This window comes from Silene latifolia, chromosome Y (genome assembly GCF_048544455.1).
Source record: "Silene latifolia isolate original U9 population chromosome Y, ASM4854445v1, whole genome shotgun sequence".
In the NCBI taxonomy this organism is placed as follows: Eukaryota; Viridiplantae; Streptophyta; class Magnoliopsida; order Caryophyllales; family Caryophyllaceae; genus Silene; species Silene latifolia.
This window is the reverse complement of record NC_133538.1, coordinates 49,509,882-49,534,542: the sequence shown is the minus strand read 5'-3', so window position 1 is coordinate 49,534,542 and position 24,661 is coordinate 49,509,882. Positions and strand designations below refer to the sequence as shown.

The 24,661-nt window shown below is 37.0% G+C and overlaps 2 long non-coding RNA genes across 3 annotated transcripts; both read right to left on the bottom strand.

The window, feature by feature from the left end:
- Nucleotides 1–9,531: 9,531 nt before the first annotated feature.
- LOC141627199 (uncharacterized) lies at nucleotides 9,532–11,179 on the bottom strand. Its single transcript, XR_012536752.1, has 3 exons — nucleotides 11,031–11,179; nucleotides 10,864–10,931; nucleotides 9,532–9,795 (listed from the first exon to the last, which is right to left on the bottom strand). It is a non-coding gene; the product is annotated as an uncharacterized LOC141627199 (long non-coding RNA).
- Nucleotides 11,180–14,062: 2,883 nt separating this feature from the next.
- LOC141634149 (uncharacterized) lies at nucleotides 14,063–17,246 on the bottom strand. 2 transcript variants are annotated; one of them, XR_012538899.1, is made up of 4 exons: nucleotides 17,063–17,246; nucleotides 16,896–16,963; nucleotides 15,732–15,817; nucleotides 14,063–14,264 (listed from the first exon to the last, which is right to left on the bottom strand). It is a non-coding gene; the product is annotated as an uncharacterized LOC141634149 (long non-coding RNA). The 2 variants fall into 2 exon arrangements; XR_012538900.1 differs by lacking the exon at nucleotides 15,732–15,817.
- Nucleotides 17,247–24,661: the final 7,415 nt, after the last annotated feature.

Genomic DNA, 24,661 nt, shown 5'->3' with positions numbered 1-24,661 from the left:
TGAAAAGGGGAAATTGATTAATTGCTAGTAATCGTTTAAGTTGTCGTTTGATTATTGTTCTTATTCTAGTTAATTAACTTAGGTCTGAGTTGTTAATTAGTGTAGCGAATTAATCCTTTCACCGACCGGGTTAGAATTAATATAGGCTGCGATAATCAAATAGATTGTATCTAATTATAGCGACCGCGTGTTAGAATCGATCTAAAGGGCATAATAGAGTCGACCGATCTTATGACCTTAGACAGCTTGGTAAATCTAGCAATTGATTAATAGACCTCATATAATTGACCTAGTGAACCGGAAATCCTAGACTTTTAATATCATTGTTTAAACCTCTTTTTATTACTCGCAATTAGTTGGTTAGATAACAACCAAAACAAACCCCAGAAAACGGTTACCTTTAGACAATTTGAATATTTACAGACTTAACTATTACCGCCTCCCTGTGTATTTGATACCTGTCTTACCACTAGCTATTCTTGTTAGTTTTGAGATAGTTTTACTTTGATTTGGTAATACGACTTTAGCCATATCAAACTCCCTTGCTCAGACTGCATCTCGGTTGAGTAGGCAGGATACTCATCCTCCTCAAATCACACCAGGTGGACATTCATATGTTGAGGCTGTTAAGTTGTCTTTGAGGAAAGAATAAGAAACTGTTGAGATTAATAAGAAAATGGGAGGTGTACAAGGAACAACCTGTGATCATGGTTAGATTGAGGTTTTGGAATGTTCGTGGTCTCAATAAAGTGAATAAGCAGATGGATCTTAGAAGGTTCTTGCATCTAAATAAAGTAGACTTATTTGGTTTAATTGAAACTAGGGTTAAACAGAATAAATGGCTGAAAGTAAGTAGTTTTATTAATAATAGCTGGGCTATTTGTACTAATCACCAGAGTCACAAAGGTGGTAGACTTTGGGTTATCTGTAATCCCCAAACTCTCAGTATTGATATTCAACATATTTTAGCACAGACTATCCATATGAAGGTTACTGAAAGAGGAAGGAATTTGCAGTATTGGATTACTTTTGTCTATGGCTTTAACAAAGCTGCAGATAGGAAGACATTATGGAAAACTTTAGAGAATTATTACAATATCACTCCCAGGGCTTGGTTAGTGGGAGGAGATTTTAACAATGTATTGTATCCTAATGAAAGGATTGGGGCTAACATCACTAATGCTGAAATGGTTCCTTTCCAAAATTGTGTAAAGAATTGTGGACTAGAAGATCTCAAAGGAGTTGGTTCGTTTTTTACCTGGAGTAACAAACAAGAGGTGCAGTCTAGGGTATATAGCAGAATTGATAGGGCTCTCATAAATGATGGTTGGTTAAATTTGTTCCCTGAGTCCTTTGCCAATTTTTTACCAGAAGGGGTCTATGATCATTGTCCTTGTGTCATTCAGTTGGATAACACAGATATGGTTAGGAATGTTCCATTTAGATATTTCAACATGTGGGCTAAAGCACCTGGTTTTTTTGGATATTATCAAGAAGCATTGGCATGCTCCTATCTATGGCACACACATGTATAGATTGGTTAACAGGATGAAGGCTATGAAGAAGGATCTAAAAGCTTTGAATAGAGACAATTTTCACGATGTGGAAAAAAATGCACACATAATGTTGCTAACTCTCCATAATATTCAGAAAGAGTTGCAGATCACTCCTCATGATTCACAATTGATTGAAGCTGAGAAAGCAGATGCAGATGGTTATAAAGTGTTGGATGAAGCAAGATATATGTATTTGGCTTAAAAAGCTAAAGTAAACTAGCTAGAGGAGGGTGATGATAATACTGCATTTTTTCACTCTGATATAAAGAAACGTAGAATGTTTAATAAGGTGGTACAAATTGAGGATGAGCATGGGAACATACTTAACCAACTCAAGGATATTAATGAAGCATTTGAAAGATACTACATTAACCTACTGATAACTAATAGCTCTGTTAAAGGGGTTCATTATCCTACTGTAAGGCAGGGCACTATCTTACATGAGGACCATCATAAATGTCTTGCAAGACCAATAACTGGGGAGGAAGTAAGACGAGTCATTTTTTCTATTCCTAGTAATAAGTCCCCAGGGCCAGATGGGTGTAACTCTCAGTTCTTTAAAGATACTTGGGGGGTGATAGGATCTGAAGTGGTAGCTGCTGTTCAGGACTTCTTCTCAACTGGCAAGCTGCTTAAGCAGATCAACAACACTACTCTTACTCTCATTCCCAAAGTGGATATGCCAAAAAATGTCAATCAGTTCAGACCTATAGCCTGTTGCAATACCATTTAGAGGTTTTACCTGACATCATCAGTCCTACTCAAAGTGCTTTCATCAAAGATCGTGATATTGTTGAAAATATATTGATTTTTCAAGATCTCACAAAGCTCTACAATAGGAAACATTGTTCTCCTAGAGTGATTATGAAATTGGATTTGCAAAAAGCATACGATTCTATTGAATGGAGTTTCTTGGAGGACATGCTAAGAGCTCTGAATTTTCCAAATAATTTCACTAATCTATTGATGGAATGTGTAACCACTCCACATTACTCCTTGTCATTTAATGAAGAACAGTTTGGGTATTTCAAAGGGAGAAGGGGTTTAAGACAAGGAGACCCCCTCTCTCCTTTGCTATTCACTGTCTGTATGGAGCACTTGACCAGGATTTTCAATAGATTCAATGATATTGCTGGGTTCAAGCATCACCCTTTGTGCAGGAAGCTAAATCTTACCCACCTGTGCTTTGCTGATGATTTATTGGTATTTTGCAGAGGTGACTGGGAATCTGTGAAAGTGATTATGAGGGCTTTTAATACCTTATCTGCTGCCTCAGGTCTACAAACGAATAAGCAAAAGTCAAATGTATATGGGAATGGTATGCCCAGGAAGCTTTTGGAGAAGTTTGTTCAGTTGACTGGTTTAAAAATTGGGGTTCTCCCCTTAAAATACTTGGGAGTTCCTATTTCTGCAAAAAAGTTATCAATGCTGGATTGTAACATATTAGTGGAAAGAATTGTTGATCGTATCAGAGCACTAGGGGCTAAAAGGCTCTCCTTGGAACTTTGCACAGCTATTGGGCTAGGATATACATAATTCCTACATGCATTATGGCCAAAATTGAGAGCATTTGCAGGAGTTTGTGGAAAGGGGAAGCTTCATCCCAATCTCCTGCTCTAGTTGCCTGGGATAAAGTGTGTTTGCCTAAGAATAAAGGAGGTTTAGGGGTATGTGATTTGAGGAGATGGAATATAGCTGCTGTAGGGAAGTATGTTTGGTGGCTAATGCAAAAAAAGGACCATCTCTAGGTGAAATGGGTTCACTGTGTTTATTTAAAAGATAGCTCTTGGCAAGATTATAAACCTTCACAGGGGAGCAGTTGGGCTTGGAGACGAATTTGCAGAGTCAAGGATAAGTTGCTTGCTTGCGGGATATGAGGGTAATGGATGATTATGTGAAGAAGGAGTATATACTATTGCTGCAGGTTACCAGTGGTTAGGTAATGACTGTCCAACTGTGGACTGGTATCAATGTATTTGGAATGCTACTGCAATTCCTAAGCATCAGTTCATAGGGTGGCTATGGATTCAAGGTCGACTTTTAACTAAAGATAGACTGGTTCGTATGCACATAGGATCTGAGACTGTATGTGATCTATGTGGTATAGATGAGGAGGGACATGAACATCTATTTTTTGAATGTTCCTACAGCAAGAGGTGCTTGCAGTTGGTTAATGATTGGTGTCATGGTAACATCTCACAGTAGAATCAATTGGACTGGTGGCGGGAGCACAGGTGTTCAGGCAACATGGATACCTTCGTAGCTATTTTTTTGGCTCTGGTCTATCACATTTGGTGGGCTCGGAATAACTGCCGAGTTAACTGGATGGTATTGACTCCTGAGACTATATGTCAGCATGTTAAGAGTGATGTATCTGTTAGGATAAAAAAGCAGTGTAAAGTGAGCTCTAGGAGAGTGTTAGAGAGTTTTCTTGCTTAATTTTGATGGATGTAGTTGACTAGAATTGGTATCTCCAATTCGAAAATATGTTGTATGGTTGAGAAAACATGAACTTGGGCTTCAAGTTATTAATGAAATTTCTTACTTTCTACCAAACAATGCTCAGAAACTTTGTGGTCTTACTTGAGAAGTTTGATATGCATATTCTATCAACAAATTACGTCGCATACTATATTTTCATATTATAATAGCGAATATGTATGGGTCGAGGCTAAGGAATCTGAATTGTTTTGAGTGAATTAATGAGTCATGAAAGAAAAGACAACAGTATTTTGTTGAGAGGCTGTAACACCCCCTCATACCAAGGTACCTTACCAAGGACTACCCTAGCATGAGAGGCTGCTACCATCTCGGTTGCCCGAGGTTAGTATATCAAAAGCAACAATCCAAAACAACTTTATTAAAGTATAAAGATTTTAACGATTACATAATCTCAGACCAACTCAAAATAAAAGTGTAAGGAACTCAATACAACTGAAATCACAGACAGCTAAACTCGTAACAACGGAAGCTAGACTCGAAGTGATGTATCCCCATGACTGTCCCATAGCTATACATCTGTATTACCTGTCATAATTTTCTCACCATCCCCGAATAGATCACCGCAGGTTTTACAAAACAACAACATGGGGTCAGTACCGTTCAATCAAGATAAGACAAACAAATAATGTATCCGGTTGATCATCCTCCACAGTAACTGACTACACACCGAAGTGTGTAGCCCTACCGGATTACCCATCGCAACAGGTAATCCACTCCGCCGGTGGGAGACCGCATCCCATCCCCACCAAGTCCAGCTCATCAATGAGCGACTATCAATCCCTGTCCCTTAATGTGCACATCCCCTCCCGTGACGGGTTCCACGGAGGGCGGACTAGGGTGTGAAGCCACTCCCGCAAGTGACTCCACCACAATCACACACACCACAGCATCACAGTTGTCACAACACCACAACCGTCACAACACAACCACATCACCACCGTCACCACAGCACCCATACTCCGATGATCAGCAGATAACAACAATTACAAAACAAACACAATCTTAATCAATCAACAATAACTGAGTAGGGGAAACCCTACCTTTTCGCAATCCGCTTACGCTGCAATCAACCATACAAATGCATAACAATTACCACAACGTCACCTACAACAACAATCATATAGTTCCAATCACTAACTGCAAAACCCCATTTCCCCCAATTTATGAATAAAGACAACCCTAAAATTAATCATCAACAACATAGGGATAAAGACTTACCGACGAAAGAATGAAAGATTGAATGCGATAGCTACGATGTTCACACACACAGAGGAGAGATTTGGGAGTGATTAAGGTGTCGTAGGTTTGATTAGGTTTACAAATGACGTTTTAGAAACTGATTATCGAATATATAGTCCCTAATTACTCCTGAATCAATCCGCTGAAATATTACTCGCCAGACCGGATACTCGACCGAGTATGGAGTATACTCGGCCGAGTATCCTCTACTGGGTCGAGTATTCATCATACTCGGCCGAGTATTCCTCGGCAGTAGCCAAACAGACTACACAATCAGCACTACTCAGCCGAGTAGGCTCTACTCGGTCGAGTACTAGCCTAAGAAATCCGTAGTATTACAGTCTTCCCTCCTTAAAAAGAATTTCGTCCCCGAAGTACCAACCCAACCTATAAAACATGGACACCTAACACTAAATCCACCAACCACTCTTCCTTCCACAACATGGCTCACGATATCGTCTCAGCTATAATATAGCCTCCCAATACTAACTCCCTAATACTATCGGATACCCACAACCTAAATGTTGCCAACTCTATCTTAGTTCAGAACGCTCACTAACATCCTCAATTACCAAGATAATCCACCAAACAAGATCAACCATCAAAACGGAATGTTACATTCTACCATCCTTAAAACGAACTTCGTCCTCGAAGTTTACTTCACACACATACACATCCTCACACAAACCGTTAACACTATCAAAGTTTACTCACACTCCTAAACATCATACTACTACCACCATTACCTGTAATAAAATAAAGCCCAACGTAAATCCATCTGTAACACCCCCATTTATTCAGGAGCCATTAGCTAGACATTCCAAAATAAATAGGACTGTTACCATCTCGGTTTCCCGAGGTAGTGTATAACAAAGTACAACAAACCAAAGTACTTTAAATAAAAACTTTAATGATTACATATGTTTTACAACTTTAATCAACTATAACTTAATATAAAAATAAATACATCTTGCAGCGGAAATTAAATAAGTGATATAACTACATTTGTGATCTAGACTCCTGCAGGTCCGAAAGCTCACACGCCCAAGCTCCCCATATCCAGCTAACTCAAAACCCGCTATTTAAATCTGCTCCCCATTTAACCGGAAATATTAAATGGTTCACCACAGGATGCCATCAATTAAAGCAGGCATCAATTTTATTTTGACACAGAAGCAAACACGTCAACCAATGGTTGAGTAGGATAAAATATAATAAAACAACCAATCTCTGTAACACCCCGTATTTTATTAAGTTGAATAAAATTCTTTTAATTGCTATTTTGAATTTAATTACATCGTTTAACGATTTATATATATATGCTTAGCTAATTAATTTCATTATATTTTTATCTCACATGTGTAATTAATAGGCTCAAATGAATTTTATAGCGATAATTGTAATGTTTTGTTGATTGTGCCGAAAACTGAGCCTTAGTCCCTTTGACTGATGCGATGTCAGTTAATTGAGTGATTGGTCAGCCGCAATTTGACCCGTACCCTGTCGCAGGGCTGGGGTTGCGGGTAAAAATTCGGTTGGATGAAATTTTGAATGAATAATGTTAGTAGTAAATGTGGTGCTTGTTGTTTGTTAAGTGTTTAGGTGATTGATAATGTTTTACTTTCATTTTTCACATGATAGAAATTGGAAATAGCGATAAAATTTGTAATTTGGGCCAAAGTAGGCCAAGACTCTGAGCTGGGCCAGATTGACCGAACGAGTTTGGTCAAACTAGGTTTAAACCAGTCAGCCTCGATTTGACCGATGACCCGTCGCGGGACTCGGGTCGAGGGTTTGTCTTTGAGGTGAGATTGGTTGTTTTTGGATGTTTTATGTTGATGCCTTAATAGTTGTAATTATCATTTCACATGTTGGTTGTTGGATGAATTGGTTGCCTTATACTTCGGTCTTCTTGTCTTGTTGCCATTTTAGTTTGTTCTCATGAATTATGAGATTAACGGTTAGCTGGAATTTGGATTATTGTTGATATTGAGGATATTGTTGGATTGTCTGCTGAATAGACATTTATATAGCCTTTCACATGATAGAATGTTAGCATTTATGTTGGTAAGTTGGACTCTTTGCCCTCTTATGGTTAAGTGGGTGTCCTATTTGTCTTGTGTGGTGTGGGCTAAAGTATTCAAGCTGGGACTAGCTGGGACTAGGTCCTAGGTGAGTACTTCGGCCTTCATCATAGATAGGTCTTTATAGTCTCTGACGAGTATATGTTCACTGCTTGATAGCCTTTGTGTTCCTGACTAGTGGATTTATATCCAAGTTGGGGCATGACCTCAGGTACTTGTTTTGATAGTATGGGGTCAGCTTAAGTACTAGCCAACCCTTCGGTGGTGTCCTTAGGGTACTCACTTCACTTTGTTTTAAAAAAAGTTGTGAGTCTTGGGTGCGGTGGTGTGTATCCGCATGTCTAGGTCTGCGCAGATTTTAGGCTAGGGTTGTGTTGTCTCTTGGCCATGTTTTCTTAATAGTAACCGCTGAGCCAAGATACCAGTTCGATTACCTTCCCACATCGGTAGAAGAGGGGAACGAAGCATGGTTTATAATCATGTGGCTACCTCTTCCTAATGTGACACCCCCATTTATTGCGGAAAAGTAAACACGTAATTCTACAGAAAAACTGGTAGGATATGTTTGTAATTGGTTCAACTAGCCAAAAACCTGTAATTTCAAAAATTTTCTAAACCAATCACAACATTTCCAACAATCCCAAGAGGCGGGTGCCAAAACCTGCAATGCTAACGAACTACTTTACATGCCATAGCTAACGATAAGAAAATGTAATGATACAAACCCAAAATAGAAAAGGGAGACATATGTCCCTAAAATGTATGTGACATAAAAAGGGTTTAAGGTCACAATGAAATAAAACCAGTCTAGGTCCCAAGGTTACTTTGCTCGCTAGCTCGTCCATGTACCCCATATATGCATCACCTACCCGTCATTCGCATTTTATACAAATACGAAAGCCACGAAAGTGGGGAGTAACTCCGAGTTCTCCCAAACCACGAAATGTCATAATTAATATAACATGTAAACATAAGAATATGAATACGAATCACACAATGCCTTAGCATATAGATGCTAGACAATCGTGCTTATCATGTGAACAACAATATAACAACACATAGTCCTAGCATGTGAATACTAGACCGACTCAAGCTACCCTATCATGTGAGTCACATAACATCCAGGAATCCAAACTCTATCAACCATAGCCGGCTTGCATCTCACCTTCTATGATTCATAGAATCATCAAACAAGAAAGGGCAATATATCAAAGACAGACATAAGTTCTTAGTCCCGTCAATAGTCACTTTGTAACTCAAGTCTATACCACGAGGTAGGGAAGGTAATCGAACCGGTATCTTGGCTCAGCGGTTACTATTAAGAAAACATGGCCAAGAGACAACACAACCCTAGCCTAAAATCTGCGCAGACCTAGACATGCGGATACACACCACCGCACCCAAGACTCACAACTTTTTTTAAAACAAAGTGAAGTGAGTACCCTAAGGACACCACCGAAGGGTCGGCTAGTACTTAAGCTGACCCCATACTATCAAAATTAGTACCTGAGGTCATGCCCCAACTTGGATAAACATCCACTAGTCAGGAACACAAAGGCTATCAAGCAGTGAACATATACTCGTCAGAGACTATAAAGACCTATCTATGATGAAGGCCGAAATACTCACCTAGGACCTAGTCACAGCTAGTCCCAGCTTGAATATTTTAGCCCACACCACCCAAAACTCACCACAGAAGTCAAGTATGACACCCACTTAACCTTAAGAGGGCAAAAAGTCCTACTTACCAACATAAATTCTAACATTCTATCATGTGAAAGCTATATAAATGTCTATTTACAGCTTACAATCCTAACAGTTCCTCAATAAGAATTCAATACTAATTTCCAATCCTAGCAATTATAACAATATAAAAGGCTTTAGGGGAAACTAGGGCCATTTCTACAAAATAAGAAGCTATTAAAATTCAACTAACTAAATAAGAAGCTATTTAAATTCAAATAACTACACATGTGAAATAGAGATATAATAAACGGCCTAAAACAAGAAAAGGCCGATTATCTAATTCATTCAACCGAATTTTTACCCGCAACCCCAGCCTGCGGCAGTGCGGGTCAAATTGCGGCCGACCAATCACTCAATTAATCGACATCGCATCATCAAAGGGACTAAGGCTCGGTTTTGCACAATCATCAAAACAAGGCAATTTTTGCTATAAAACTTACCTTGAGCCTAATCATTACAATTTCAACTTATAAACTATCCTAACATGTGATAATTATCAATCACCTAAACACTTATCAAACAACAAACACAACATCAACTACTAATGTGACATTAATTCGTCGAGTAACTCGGAATAGTTACCTTTCGCTAGCAAAGAGACAAGTAAAAACTTGAGAAAGCTTCTAAAACCCAAAATTACTCTTCCTCTTCAACCCCATATGAGCCACCTAAAATAATTATGTGAAAGGACGATATTAACGAACTATCTTTATATAAAATATGAGACGTAAATTAATTTAATTATATTTTAAATAAACCAAACTCGCGACTTAGCCAAAGGCATCGCCTTAGGCCACGGCCAAGGCCACGGCCAGGCCATCGCCTAGGCCACGGCCAGGCCACGGCCAAAGCACGGCTAGCTAGCTCTCTGCTAGATTTCTTTGCCAAGGCTACAAGAGCCACGGCAGCCGCAGAGGGCCACGGCCAGGCTACACCCTCTGTCGGCCGTCTTCGGACGGTTTCTAGGCCAAACCACGACGGATACCACCCAAACAAAAGACCCAAACCCAACATGTACATGTACTTGAGACGTTAGCTAAGAGGTTGGTTCAAATTAACATAAAGAAACCCGTCAAAACAGCCCGCTAAAACTGCTCGACAAAACCCATTTTCACTATTAAAGAAGCTCATTTGTGACCGTCTTAAGACGAAATTTTAAGCATTAAAAAGATAGTATCCATTCAATTAAATTATCCAACATGATTCCCCACTCCACCAAGAATCCAAAGGTACCAACTTTTCTCAAAACGGATAAGTAAAACTCGTATAAAACCGTCTCAAACAAACACCACATGAACCGATAATCCTAAATCCATTAGCCGCTAATTGCAAACTAACCAACAAAAGGCCTCGTTAATTCATGGAGCACTAACTTGCACTTCACTAATTCACTTAACAGTTGACCACAAGATGACAACATCCCAAAGCTATAATCTCGCCTAATTGACAATATCAATAACACTCATAATTAGTAATCCCATAATTGGTACCACCTGATCCTTTATCGCATGATTAAATTCAACTAACCAAAGTTTTAATCAACTGAATACCCATTATACACTATCGTGAAAGGCTCAGACTATCATTCGTCTACTGTCACTAACAATTCAAAGTCTCAAAGTACCAAATCTCAACCCGTCTCACCAATAATAAAATTAACTTACCAATAGAAAATATAATAACCAGTAATATAAATAAGGTGACTAATAATATTAGGATCGGTAGAATCGTGTTACCTTAAACGCCCCTTATTCTTCGAATAAATGGTCCACAAGGCACGAGCCTCACCCCGGGTCTTCGAATCCTTCATAAAAGGGCAAGAAAACGGAATAAAGAAGCTAAAAGACGACACTTTTATAAGACGGCGAAAGACGAAACCACTACGAAAAGGAGACTTTCTTACCTTAAAAGGAGGAGGAAGGAAAGGGGAAGAGAATGGTACAAAAATTATCGAATTTGGTTGAGAATGGAGGCGGGATCTGGGGTTTGAATGATCGGAAAATAGGTGATGGAGCTGTTGATTGTTGTTGTTGCTGTTGAGCGAATGACAGAAAAAAATAAAGAAAATGGAAGGGGGAAAAGTGACGGTACATCATCAACAACAACAATAATAATAATAATAATAATAATAATAATAATAATGATACACCAGCTAGCTTGCTAGCTTCTAATTATACGTACGTTTCTTCATCGTTAAGTAATTTCGTTCGTTTTTAAAACCGTTTCGAGTTAATAAAATCGGTTTTTAATAAAAGTTTCAGTAATAAAACGAAATTAATAATAAATAGATTTAATGAGTGAAAATAAAATAAACTCAGCTAGTTAACGGAAATAATACGATATTAGCTTGAATCGGAATTATTAGCGATTTTTACAAAACCAACGGATATTAATAAAAATTGCTAATTTAGTGAAATAAGCTCAAAATAGCTAATTGGACGGTTTTGTTCCCAAAATCCATCTCGGGTTCACTTAAAACAACTTTCATAAGGACTCGTAAAGAAACGGAAATTATTAAATAAATAAACCCGAACTAACTTCAATAAATTCGAACTAACTTTAAATAAACTTATTAATGATTATTAAAATTAACGTATCGAATTATGATGAAATTAATTAATTAGCTAAGCATATATATATAAATCGTTAAACGATGTAATTAAATTCAAAATAGCAATTAAAAGAATTTTATTCAACTTAATAAAATACGGGGTGTTACAATCACCCCATCTTTTAAAAAGTTTCGTCCTCGAAACTTGAAAGTAGAGATGAAAGGTTATGAAAATAAAACTGGAATTGAAATCGGTAACTAAAACATTTAAAAGGTCACTTATCGTAAGAATCAAAATTCTTTCAAAAGTTTCAAATAAAATTTTCCGACAGAACCAGATTCTCATCAAGGGAACGAAAGTGTTCTCGTTACGTATTCAAGAACATCACATTCCAAATCAAAGATAAGGTCAAAAGGCAAATCATTTGTATAAATCAAAAATCAAAATACCTTCAAAAACATTAATGAAGAGTTTTCAAAAATATAAGTCTCATTCATGGAACGGAATTGCTCTTGTCGTGCACACAAGAACGCTAACTTTCCAAGTCAGAGACAAATTTAAAACAAAAACTATTCGCCGACAATCGTAGAACAAGTTATCAAACATTTCCAATAACTAGTTCTAACATCCGATCAACGTTAAAATCAAAATAAGAGAAAGGTAATCTACTCAAATTTTCTTTTGCAAAAGTGAAAATAGAAATAAAGGTTTCACCTTTAAACTAAAAGGGGAGTTAGATTCCTGAAATATAATATTAAACTTTGACAAAGGCATCATAATAGATCAAAGTGAATTGAAATTGGATAAAATTTACAAAAATTTCAGGTTTAGCAACTCAAAACCATGATAAGGAAGTCTATACTCAAAGAACAATTAGAGAATCAAATCGAATTTTCATTTTCCAAATCTTTACAAGTAGGGAAAATTTTGTGAAGGTAACATAAATTTTTAACAACGAACGAAAAATAGTAGTTTGAAATATTTAGAAATTGTGTGAAATGAAAAGTAAGTTAGACATCATAGATACAAGTATGCTAAGAGGATTCAAGCTTAACCAACAAAAGAGGTATGATGAACTTCCTAGGGATAAGAATTGAAGTCAAATTTACAAGGATGTCAAAGATAGAGTTTCACCAGATACGAGTGTCAAACTTAAAGGAGGAGCAAGATGAAGCGAGGAAAGGAGGTATGAACGGTAACGCTCATGATCAAGGAGAAAGGGAAATTAGACAACAAGGAAACGCCAGATACTCAAATCTCAAACAACAACAAAGCCAAGTTCTATAACTTTAGTAACATAGGCAACTCACTCTTAACACACATAATTCCACCTATCCCTTATACTCACATTACCAAGGGGTTAGGTATAAGAATCCCCAAGTACGTCTCACCACACTACCTAAGTCCTTCCAATATCACAACTTCTCAAAACCGGGGTTATAGGTCAACCAGAAACAACTCCACAAGCCAAATTATCCAACCAAGGTTAACACCCCACAAAAGAAAGAAAACTATCTAAAAGGCGTTAAGGGAGGATTAGCAAGGGTGAAAGGACAAGTTAGGAGGATACAAATGTAACTTCCTAAGAAGAAGAATAGAGAGTTTAGAAGAAGGATAGGCACCAAGAGATTAAGAATAAGCCGAGATACAAAAAGAACGAGAAACATCTTCAAGGAAGTAGAAGCATTCTTCAAAGGTTGAACAATTCTTCAATCCTCAGCAATCGGCACTAAATCTTGATCTTTGTAAAATATAAGTGTCCTTTCAATGGAACAGAGATACTCTTGGCGATCACTCAAGAACATCAATATTCCAATCCAAAGACATAAAAATACATTTTTACACCAACAAATGATAAAACTAATTATCAGACGTCTCCAATAACAAGCTTTAACACTAATTGACGTTAAAACCAGTGAAAAACATTAAAATATTTTCAAAACCTTTAGTTCAAATTTTTTTTTTTTTTTAAATAAGGCAATAACTCCATTAACTATAAATAAGTTCACGGTCATTGATCTAAGAACGCAACAATTATTAAATGACAATCAACAAACATGTTAGTACCTAACAAAGAGCAAACACAAAGAGACTACAACATAAGATTCTAAATCTACCCATCCTACCCATCTCTCAAGTTTATTATTTTAAGGTCAAGTTATTTATATTGGGGTGCACAAACGTGCGTCGGGAGCAAATATGCTCTGATACCAACTGTGACACCCCCATTTATTGCGGAAAAGTAAACACGTAATTCTACAGAAAAACTGGTAGGATATGTTTGTAATTGGTTCAACTAGCCAAAAACCTGTAATTTCAAAAATTTTCTAAACCAATCACAACATTTCCAACAATCCCAAGAGGCGGGTGCCAAAACCTGCAATGCTAACGAACTACTTTACATGCCATAGCTAACGATAAGAAAATGTAATGATACAAACCCAAAATAGAAAAGGGAGACATATGTCCCTAAAATGTATGTGACATAAAAAGGGTTTAAGGTCACAATGAAATAAAACCAGTCTAGGTCCCAAGGTTACTTTGCTCGCTAGCTCGTCCATGTACCCCATATATGCATCACCTACCTGTCATTCGCATTTTATACAAATACGAAAGCCACAGTCAGTGGGGAGTAACTCCGAGTTCTCCCAGCCACGAAATGTCATAATTAATATAACATGTAAACATAAGAATATGAATACGAATCACACAATGCCTTAGCATATAGATGCATGCTAGACAATCGTGCTTATCATGTGAACAACAATATAACAACACATAGTCCTAGCATGTGAATACTAGACCGACTCAAGCTACCCTATCATGTGAGTCACATAACATCCAGGAATCCAAACTCTATCAACCATAGCCGGCTTGCATCTCACCTTCTATGATTCATAGAATCATCAAACAAGAAAGGGCAATATATCAAAGACAGACATAAGTTCTTAGTCCCGTCAATAGTCACTTTGTAACTCAAGTCTATACCACGAGGTAGGGAAGGTAATCGAACCGGTATCTTGGCTCAGCGGTTACTATTAAGAAAACATGGCCAAGAGACAACACAACCCTAGCCTAAAATGCAAGAGACCTAGACATGCGGATACACACCACCGCACCCAAGACTCACAACTTTTTTTAAAACAAAGTGAAGTGAGTACCCTAAGGACACCACCGAAGGGTCGGCTAGTACTTAAGCTGACCCCATACTATCAAAATTAGTACCTGAGGTCATGCCCCAACTTGGATAAACATCCACTAGTCAGGAACACAAAGGCTATCAAGCAGTGAACATATACTCGTCAGAGACTATAAAGACCTATCTATGATGAAGGCCGAAATACTCACCTAGGACCTAGTCACGCCTAGTCCCGCCTTGAATATTTTAGCCCACACCACCCAAAACTCACCACAGAAGTCAAGTATGACACCCACTTAACCTTAAGAGGGCAAAAAGTCCTACTTACCAACATAAATTCTAACATTCTATCATGTGAAAGCTATATAAATGTCTATTTACAGCTTACAATCCTAACAGTTCCTCAATAAGAATTCAATACTAATTTCCAATCCTAGCAATTATAACAATATAAAAGGCTTTAGGGGAAACTAGGGCCATTTCTACAAAATAAGAAGCTATTAAAATTCAACTAACTAAATAAGAAGCTATTTAAATTCAAATAACTACACATGTGAAATAGAGATATAATAAACGGCCTAAAACAAGAAAAGGCCGATTATCTAATTCATTCAACCGAATTTTTACCCGCAACCCCAGCCCTGCGACAGGTACGGGTCAAATTGCGGCTGACCAATCACTCAATTAACTGACATCGCATCAGTCAAAGGGACTAAGGCTCAGTTTTCGGCACAATCATCAAAACAAGGCAATTTTTGCTATAAAACTTACCTTGAGCCTAATCATTACAATTTCAACTTATAAACTATCCTAACATGTGATAATTATCAATCACCTAAACACTTATCAAACAACAAACACAACATCAACTACTAATGTGACATTAATTCGTCGAGTAACTCGGAATAGTTACCTTTCGCTAGCAAAGAGACAAGTAAAAACTTGAGAAAGCTTCTAAAACCCAAAATTACTCTTCCTCTTCAACCCCATATGAGCCACCTAAAATAATTATGTGAAAGGACGATATTAACGAACTATCTTTATATAAAATATGAGACGTAAATTAATTTAATTATATTTTAAATAAACCAAACTCGCGACTTAGTGTAAAGCCATCGCTTAGGCCACGGCCAGGCCACGGCCAAAGCATCGCTTGCTAGGCCACGGTTAAAGGCCACGGCCAAAGCCACGGCTAGCTATCGCTAGGCTGCTGCCCAGCTGCCAAAGCAAAGAGCCACGGCCAGGCGCAAAGAGGGCCACGGCCAGGCTACACCCTACTGTCCAGCCGTCTTCGGACGGTTTCCTAGGCCAAACCACGACGGATACCACCCAAACAAAAGACCCAAACCCAACATGTACATGTACTTGAGACGTTAGCTAAGAGGTTGGTTCAAATTAACATAAAGAAACCCGTCAAAACAGCCCGCTAAAACTGCTCGACAAAACCCATTTTCACTATTAAAGAAGCTCATTTGTGACCGTCTTAAGACGAAATTTTAAGCATTAAAAAGATAGTATCCATTCAATTAAATTATCCAACATGATTCCCCACTCCACCAAGAATCCAAAGGTACCAACTTTTCTCAAAACGGATAAGTAAAACTCGTATAAAACCGTCTCAAACAAACACCACATGAACCGATAATCCTAAATCCATTAGCCGCTAATTGCAAACTAACCAACAAAAGGCCTCGTTAATTCATGGAGCACTAACTTGCACTTCACTAATTCACTTAACAGTTGACCACAAGATGACAACATCCCAAAGCTATAATCTCGCCTAATTGACAATATCAATAACACTCATAATTAGTAATCCCATAATTGGTACCACCTGATCCTTTATCGCATGATTAAATTCAACTAACCAAAGTTTTAATCAACTGAATACCCATTATACACTATCGTGAAAGGCTCAGACTATCATTCGTCTACTGTCACTAACAATTCAAAGTCTCAAAGTACCAAATCTCAACCCGTCTCACCAATAATAAAATTAACTTACCAATAGAAAATATAATAACCAGTAATATAAATAAGGTGACTAATAATATTAGGATCGGTAGAATCGTGTTACCTTAAACGCCCCTTATTCTTCGAATAAATGGTCCACAAGGCACGAGCCTCACCCCGGGTCTTCGAATCCTTCATAAAAGGGCAAGAAAACGGAATAAAGAAGCTAAAAGACGACACTTTTATAAGACGGCGAAAGACGAAACCACTACGAAAAGGAGACTTTCTTACCTTAAAAGGAGGAGGAAGGAAAGGGGAAGAGAATGGTACAAAAATTATCGAATTTGGTTGAGAATGGAGGCGGGATCTGGGGTTTGAATGATCGGAAAATAGGTGATGGAGCTGTTGATTGTTGTTGTTGCTGTTGAGCGAAAGACAGAAAAAAAATAAAGAAAATGGAAGGGGGAAAAGTGACGGTACATCATCAACAACAACAATAATAATAATAATAATAATAATAATAATAATAATGATACACCAGCTAGCTTGCTAGCTTCTAATTATACGTACGTTTCTTCATCGTTAAGTAATTTCGTTCGTTTTTAAAACCGTTTCGAGTTAATAAAATCGGTTTTTAATAAAAGTTTCAGTAATAAAACGAAATTAATAATAAATAGATTTAATGAGTGAAAATAAAATAAACTCAGCTAGTTAACGGAAATAATACGATATTAGCTTGAATCGGAATTATTAGCGATTTTTACAAAACCAACGGATATTAATAAAAATTGCTAATTTAGTGAAATAAGCTCAAAATAGCTAATTGGACGGTTTTGTTCCCAAAATCCATCTCGGGTTCACTTAAAACAACTTTCATAAGGACTCGTAAAGAAACGGAAATTATTAAATAAATAAACCCGAACTAACTTCAATAAATTCGAACTAACTTTAAATAAACTTATTAATGATTATTAAAATTAACGTATCGAATTATGATGAAATTAATTAATTAGCTAAGCATATATATATAAATCGTTAAACGATGTAATTAAATTCAAAATAGCAATTAAAAGAATTTTATTCAACTTAATAAAATACGGGGTGTTACAATCTCTCACAACTGTCAATATTCCAATCTCAACTGTTCACATGTCACATCTCAACATCAACTATCCACGTTATCCACCAGAGACTAAGCCTGGGGCAGTCCAAATACTCACACACGTTATCCACCAGAGACTAAGCCTGAGGCCTTCCAATTAATCACACACGTTATCCACGGAGAGACTAAGCCTGGGGGATCCAATCACCACTCACGTTATCCACCAGAGACTAAGCCTGGGGCAGTCCAATTCTCATAAACCATTCCACAATATAATCGTATATAATATGCATAACTCCAACAACCAACAATATTAATCACTCAATTAACTTAATTGAACAAACAATCATAAAACAATCACCCTTCCAATAACATCCATGCATTAAACACGAAAAACAGATATAGTTGAGTAGATTATCCTACCTCGTCAGCAAATTCCAATAACGCAATCCAAATAAATAGCAATCCCAATAAATAACGCTTCTCAACAATTCCGTCACCTAAATAAATAATAATAATTACAATTACTAATTAAACTTATTATATAAAATAATTTATTATTTATATATATATAGCCAATTATTCATTATTCATTTAATCATTATAACTTAATTATATTAATTATTTCCCGTGTAATTTATTACGTAAAAACCCGTCCCAATAATTAAATAAACAAATCAACTCACTGTACCCATGAACCAACCCGTGCTATCCCACAATACAAACACCCACGACAAATTCCCCCATTACCGTGTAACACCCATCACCAACACCCACACATACACCCAAACAACCCGTTTTATTACACCCAAACCCGACACAACCACCTCTGACACCTGCCCCACCGTGAGCCTCCACATCCAGCCACCCAATCACGCCACAACACCAGCTTCAACTCGCTTCAACCGCCCCCAAACTCACGCCCTAGCACCCACAAGCGTAACATCCTTTACCGAAAACCCGACATCGATAATACCATGTATAAAGCCCACACCCGTCTCCACCTTAACCTGCCACCAGCACCACCTAGAGCCTATACTCCTCGACACTCATCAACCCAAACCACCCACAGCAACACCATACACACGGCTGCCCCAAACAACAACAACCAAACACCAATAAACCCCCTGTTTTTCCCCTATTCTCGCGAATTCCGGCAGCCTCCACTCGAAGCCACCACTATTAACCACCCAATACCACCACACCGTACGACTAGTCACTACGAGTCCCACCAACCCAGGCCAGGGTCTAGTCGAGCACTAAGAGTCAGGTTTAATGAACATACACAGTTTACTCAACAATGAACCACCCACGAAATCCGACAAGAACCGCACCAAACGCCACTCTTGGCCACCTAAAACCACCTAATATGGTCGACCCTTCACCCAGGTGTCAAACCTACCCCCGGTCAGGTCTGGGTCACCCAAATCAGGGGTCAAAAACCCGTATAACCCTCGGTACCATATACCCCAAACAACCAACGAAAACCCTAACAACAACCTCCTTCCCGCCGGTCAACGGTGGTCCAATGAGGTCAACATTGGTCCCTGGTGGTCCACGGTCACAACGATGGTCACGGCTTATCCTATGGTGGTCTAGTTTACAAGTTATAGTGTCGCAAAGTATATACATAAGACGGTCTGAAATATTACCTTGAGGCGATAATGAATTAATTCCTTTGCTTTTCTCTTCCTTAATTTTATTCTTCTTTCTTTTAGATCTCTTCCTTCTTCTTTTATGAATTATTTTCAGATTTATTATGGTATTTATAGGGTAAGATTAAAGAGTATGTGCGGTCAATTAGGAAACTTATTATAAGTACCTATTCCAATTAATATAGGAATTACTATTATTATAATTATCAATATATTATTATTATCACAATTATATTATTATTATTACATATATCATAGGTAGGATTCCTCTATTTTATCTTTACTAATCTATTATTGTCATAAATTATTATTAGTAATAATATAATTACTACCTTTCCATATTATATTATAATTATTTTCCGATGCAAATCCCGATTATAGTCTAACCTTATTATACTAAATTTCAGTCCAATTACTTAATGTCACATGGTCCAATACTCAATTATTAGCTAAGCCCAATTCCCGACTTGTTTTACTTATTTTATTATTTTATTATCGTCTTATTTGTAATTCATTATTAGAAATGCCTTTAATTAATTATTAAATTACATAAACTATTCTCATAACTTATCATTAAAATACGGGGTATTACAGTCTTCCCCCCTTAAAATGAACTTCGTCCCGAAGTTCGCCATAACTACAACCACAACATTCACAACATCACACCATTCAACATTACTAAGCAACTTCGATTATCAACTACATCAATCTCATCAAAACAATAATTCAAAATTTATGTAGTATTACATTCTTTCCCCCTAAAAATAAACTTCGTCCTCGAAGTTTGGAATACTAAAAATAGGAACAATCAATTCATTATTATAATGCCACAAAACCATGAAAGACATATTGTAATATAGAACATTTATCGCTTCCAACATTAATTAACGATTGAATAAATAACAAAATTTTAATTACTAGCAAATCACATCATATAAGATATTCGAATTAATCTTTATTCCAACTTATTACTTAACTCTTGTGAATACATTGCCAAATTAATAATAATCTATAACAAAAGATGCGCATAACTATTTAATTAATCTTTTCTTAGTTCATCTTAATTGTCACTAACAACATCCAACTTAAACATGAATGCAATTATTGTAACATATATATATATATATATATATATATATATATATATATATATATATATATATATATATATATATATATATATATATATATATATATATATATATATATATATATATATATATATATATATATATATATATATATAGGCTTTAGGGTAACACGTTCCGCATATCACTAGACATGATAATCTAATTCACACAATTCACAATATCAAAACATCAAGAGACAAAATTTTCATTATTCAAGACGAAGGAAAACATGCTACAACTTAAAAATCATAGATAATTAATATCGTAAATAAATTATGGAGAATTTATAGAAAATACAAAGAGTTAGTAGATCATGGGTGACAGAATCAAGTCAAAAATTCAAAGGGTCAATTTTTAATGCATTTTACAAGATACTCGGTCGGAACAGAAATTTTACAGCAACTTGTCAGAAACTTAGGTCAACTTGTAAAAATCACCATAAATTGTCAAAATATTTTCTCAAAACGTAGCTTACCAATTTAGAAACATACATGAGTCTATTAAACAGTGGCGTTGGAATTATAACAAATAATTACGTAGTTTTTAAATGGAAAATTTTACAAAAACATGGCGCGAAAACATCACTGTACAGGAATATTTCGACTACTGTCCACTAAAATATTTATTTCTCCTAAAACGTATATTATTTGAACATGAGACCAGTGGCATATGAAAGCTAACTCACAAGGGTATCACACATAAAAATGTCGGGCAAGAATTTTAAACCGACAGTAAATGACAGCCAAAACAATCAAGGATAAAATGTCGAGAAATCAACCAAAATCACATTCTTCACAATTTCACTTATACTCATCATACTTCACATATTAATCACAACTATGCCTCCCCAAATACATACCATCACACTTTTCTATAACCATACACATATACCAATGCTTAAAATCATATCACATCCCCTCTTCCTAGAAGCAAAGTTATGTCCCCGTAACCACAATCATCAATGAAAACATGTACACAAGGCAACAAGAACTTTCAAGACAAAACAAACAATATTCGTTTTAAATTAGCCCACACTCTCAAGTATTCTCTCAGGGTTCCCGGTTCAAAACTGAGAGGGCCATGGTACGAATTAAGGGCGCCTTCTTAACCGCACTAAGAGGGGCTCCTAACGATTTACCCGGGGTTCATTTTAATTTAGACACATCCTAAGTTCATTATTATTCATTGGTTAGGCCTGAGGATCGTTTTGCTCTGATACCACTTTGTAACACCCCCATTTATTCAGGAGCCTTTAGCTAGACATTCCCAAATAAATAGGACTGTTACCATCTCGGTTTCCCAAGGTAGTGTACAACAAAGTACAACAAACCAAAGTACTTTAAATAAAAACTTTAATGATTACATATGTTTTACAACTTTAATCAACTATAACTTAATATAAAAATAAATACATCTTGCAGCGGAAATTAAATAAGTGATATAACTACATTTGTGATCTAGACACCTGCAGGTCCGAAAGCTCACACGCCCAAGCTCCCCATATCCAGCTAACTCAAAACCTGTTATTTAAATCTGCTCCCCATTTAACCGGAAATATTAAATGGTTCACCACAGGATGCCATCAATTAAAGCAGGCATCAATTTTATTTTGACACAGAAGCAAACACGTCAACCAATGGTTGAGTAGGATAAAATATAATAAAACAACCAATCTCTCACAACTGTCAATATTCCAATCTCAACTGTTCACATGTCACATCTCAACATCAACTATCCACGTTATCCACCAGAGACTAAGCCTGGGGCAGTCCAAATACTCACACACGTTATCCACCAGAGACTAAGCCTGGGGCCTTCCAATTAATCACACACGTTATCCACCAGAAACTAAGCCTGGGGCAGTCCAATCACCACTCACGTTATCCACCAGAGACTAAGCCTGGGGCAGTCCAATTCTCATAAACCATTCCACAATATAATCGTATATAATATGCATAACTCCAACAACCAACAATATTAATCACTCAATTAACTTAATTGAACAAACAATCATAAAACAATCACCCTTCCAATAACATCCATGCATTAAACACGAAAAACAGATATAGTTGAGTAGATTATCCTACCTCGTCAGCAAATTCCAATAACTCAATCCAAATAAATAGCAATCCCAATAAATAACGCTTCTCAACAATTCCGTCACCTAAATAAATAATAATAATTACAATTACTAATTAAACTTATTATATAAAAGAATTTATTATATATATATATATATAGCCAATTATTCATTATTCATTTAATCATTATAACTTAATTATATTAATTATTTCCCGTGTAATTTATTACGTAAAAACCCGTCCCAATAATTAAATAAACAAATCAACTCACTGTACCCATGAACCAACCCGTGCTATCCCACAATACAAACACCCACGACAAATTCCCCCATTACCGTGTAACACCCATCACCAACACCCACACATACACCCAAACAACCCGTTTTATTACACCCAAACCCGACACAACCACCTCTTACACCTGCCCCACCGTGAGCCTCGACATCCAGCCACCCAATCACGCCCCAACACCAGCTTCAACCCGCTTCAACCGCCCCCAAACTCACGCCCTAGCACCCACAAGCGTAACATCCTTTACCGAAAACCCGACATCGATAATACCGTGTATAAAGCCCACACCCGTCTCCACCTTAACCTGCCACCAACACCATCTAGAGCCTATACTCCTCAGCACTCATCACCCCAAACCACCCACAGCAACACCATACACACGGCTGCCCCAAACAACAACAACCAAACACCATTAAACCCCCTGTTTTTCCCCTGTTCTCGCGAATTCCGGCAGCCTCCACTCGAAGCCACCACCATTAACCACCCAATACCACCACACAGTACGACTAGTCACCACGAGTCCCACCAACCAGGTCGTGGTCTAGTCGAGCACTAAGAGTCGGGTTTAATGAACATACACACGGTTTACTCAACAATGAACCACCCACGAAATCCGACAAGAACCGCACCAAACGCCACTCTTGGCCACCTAAAACCACCTAATATGGTCGACCCTTCACCTGGTGTCAAACCTACCCCGGTCGGTCCGGGTCACCCAAATCGGGGTCAAAAACCCGTATAACCCTCGGTACCATATACCCCAAACAACCAACGAAAACCCTAACAACAACCTCCTTCCTGCCGGTCAACGGTGGTCCAATGAGGTCAACAGTGGTCCCTGGTGGTCCACGGTCACAACGATGGTCACGGCTTATCCTATGGTGGTCTAGTTTACAAGTTATAGTGTCGCAAAGTATATACATAAGACGGTCTGAAATATTACCTTGAGGCGATAATGAATTAATTCCTTTGCTTTTCTCTTCCTTAATTTTATTCTTCTTTCTTTTAGATCTCTTCCTTCTTCTTTTATGAATTATTGTCAGATTTATTATGGTATTTATAGGGTAAGATTAAAGAGTATGTGCGGTCAATTAGGAAACTTATTATAATTACCTATTCCAATTAATATAGGAATTACTATTATTATAATTATCATTATATTATTATTATCACAATTATATTATTATTATTACATATATCATAGTTAGGATTCCTTTATTTTATCTTTAATAATCTATTATTGTCATAAATTATTATTAGTAATAATATAATTACTACCTTTCCATATTATATTATAATTATTTTCCGATGCAAATCCCGATTATACTCTAACCTTATTATACTAAATTTCAGTCCAATTACTTAATGTCACATGGTCCAATACTCAATTATTAGCTAAGCCCAATTCCCGACTTGTTTTACTTATTTTATTATTTAATTATCGTCTTATTTGTAATTCATTATTAGAAATGCCTTTAATTAATTATTAAATTACATAAACTATTCTCATAACTTATCATTAAAATACGGGGTATTACACCATCCTTTACTCTACACCAACACTCAAACTTCCAATTATATTATAACATGTACAAGCATCAAACTCTCTTTGTCGCATCCTACTCCTCTTA